Raw genomic sequence first — 2,500 nt, 5'->3', positions numbered from 1 at the left:
CCCCAGCCCTTCCTCCTCACCCCCCCCCCACTTTTCTCTTTTCCTATTTCACCCAACTCCCTCCCCTCTCCTCCCCCCTCTCTCCCTCAGGCACTTCTCACCAGACAGTTGTATATTAAAACGAGAAATGCGGATCATATTACGGTTATTATATGTCTGAGGACGTTTAAGCGGGTATAGGAGTGCAGGACAGGGTAAGAGGGGAGGGTGAGGGTGAGGGATGAGGGGAGGGTGAGGGTGAGGGATGAGGGAGGAAACGGGTATGTGGGGCAGGGGGTGGGGGTGGCTAGGGGGAGTCAAGAGGGTTACATCTTCTTTTCCGGATTTTGTACTTGTTCTTTTTGTATTTCCCACATGCTGACTTTATGCTGTTAGTGTTATAGATAGATAGACAAACGGACAGAGAAACAGACAGAACCGATTAACTTAATGTTTGTTAGTACCCATATCTGCCTCGGAGAAGAAAAAAAAATTACAGAAAGGAGAAGAAAAATAGAAATAGATATAAAATAGGAGGAAGAAGAAGAAGAGAAGGAGGTGAAGATAGAGAAGGAGAAGAAGAAAAAAAAGAAGAAAAAGGAGAAGAATCGTAAAAAAATATAAAGACGAAAAAAAAAAATCGAGCAATAAAATAAGGGAGAAGAATCAGAATCAGAATCAGAAACACAAAATTAGAAGAGAGAGAGAGAGAGAGAGAGAGAGAGAGAGAGAGAGAGAGAGAGAGAGAGAGAGAGAGAGAGAGAGAGAGAGAGAGAGAGAGAGAGCGAGAAAGTAAGAGAAAGGAAGAATATAAGAAAGAAAGGTAGCGGTAATTAATCCGCGCTGCGTTCCCATCCACACCCATTGTTCCAAAGGCCATTGTGTCGGGACATTGTATCCTCACAAGGGGCGCGTTGTGTGGCACATACCACGCGCCCTTGTTATACTGTGGTAGATGGTTGGTCTCTTGTCTGGTAGATTATTATGCTCCTTTCAAGGTAGATGAGGAACGAGGGCGAGGACTTTTGTTTTGGTTTTGGCCCGAGATGAAGTGGTGTTGCGGACCCTCTTTTCGTATAATGATTTTTTTTTTTTTGGTAGGACATATATATATATATATATATATATGTGTGTGTGTGTGTGTGTGTGTGTGTGTGTGTGTGTGTGTGTGTGTGTGTGTGTGTGTATGTATGTATATATGTATATGTATTTTATAGCCTGTTCTAATTATGTTTTTATTTATGTATTTACTTACATTCATATTTATATATATATATATATATATCAATATATATATATATATATATATTGTTTTATTTATATATCAATATATATATATATATATATATTGTTTTATTTATATATCAATATATATATATATATATATATATATATCAATATATATATATATATATATATATATATATATATATATATATATATATTTATTCATATTTATATATTGATATATATATCATCCCGTTGCACAAGACATTGTAATCACTTCCCTGTATCGATAAACGTTTCCCAAATCCGTATTTCACAAAATCAGGACACCGATAGGTATCACAGGATGACAGCCGTTGTGTTCTCGGTAACGCAAGATACTCTGCAACCACAATGGACTTCCTTTGTGACACGGGTTGCATGGTGCGAGTAACACGAGCGTCGAGTGTCGAACAAGAGACGCGTGTATGTTGCAGGGTGAAGGAGGGAGAGGGAGAGGGAGGGATAAAAGGAAGAAGGAAGAAGGAAGAGGAGATGTTTAAGAGGTAATTGGGAAAGGAGAGAGATAATGTGGAAGGGGAGAGGGAGAGGGGGATAAAAGGAAGGAAGAGGAGGAGGACAAGGGGAAAGGGAGAGGGGAAGAGAATTACGAAGGAGAGGGGAATGGGGAAGGGGTAAGAGAAAGAAGAAGGGAATGGAGAGAAGGAAAGGGAGAATAAGAAAGGGAAATAAGGATTATAAAAAAAATAATAAATAAATAAAATAACGTTAGGATACTAATAAAAGAAAAGAAAATGGATTGTAATGAAAATGAGTTAATAGAAATACACAAGAAGGCGAAAATAGAATTTCTCCAGCTGTAGCACAATGAAAGGAAGAAGTGGCACCTCCTTCCACTGACCGACAGAGGCTCTGCTTGTGGAGGCATGAGGGGGAGGGGGGGAGGGGGTTAAGAGTGGTAGATTCTCTCTCTCTCTCTCTCTCTCTCTCTCTCTCTCTCTCTCTCTCTCTCTCTCTCTCTCTCTCTCTCTCTCTCTCTCTCCCCTTCTCCCCCCCTCCCTCCCTCCTTCCCTCCCTCCCTCCACCCATCCCCCCCCCTCTCTCTCTCTCTCTTTCTCTCTCTCTCTCTCTCTCTCTCTCTCTCTCTCTCTCTCTCTCTCTCTCTCTCTCTCTCTCTCTCTCTCTCTCTCTCTCTCTCTCTCTCTTTCTCAGGGCCTTGTTGGGAGTGCCACTTGATGAACAGGCCTTGGTGTGAGGGCCTCTTGTACGTGGGTGGCACCGGAGGGCCTCAGAG

General features: G+C 41.6%; 1 protein-coding gene across 1 annotated transcript in view; it reads left to right on the top strand.

Moving 5' to 3' along the window:
- The window catches only part of LOC122249941 (uncharacterized), a 354,224-nt gene that overhangs the window by 285,177 nt on the left and 66,547 nt on the right, over positions 1-2,500 (top strand). The window lies entirely within an intron of this gene.

This window comes from Penaeus japonicus, unplaced genomic scaffold (genome assembly GCF_977035675.1).
Source record: "Penaeus japonicus unplaced genomic scaffold, GWHDUDI00000001_assembly GWHDUDI00000025, whole genome shotgun sequence".
In the NCBI taxonomy this organism is placed as follows: domain Eukaryota; kingdom Metazoa; phylum Arthropoda; class Malacostraca; order Decapoda; family Penaeidae; genus Penaeus; species Penaeus japonicus.
The sequence above is the reverse complement of the archived record's forward strand: the minus strand, read 5'-3'. Positions and strand labels throughout refer to the sequence as shown.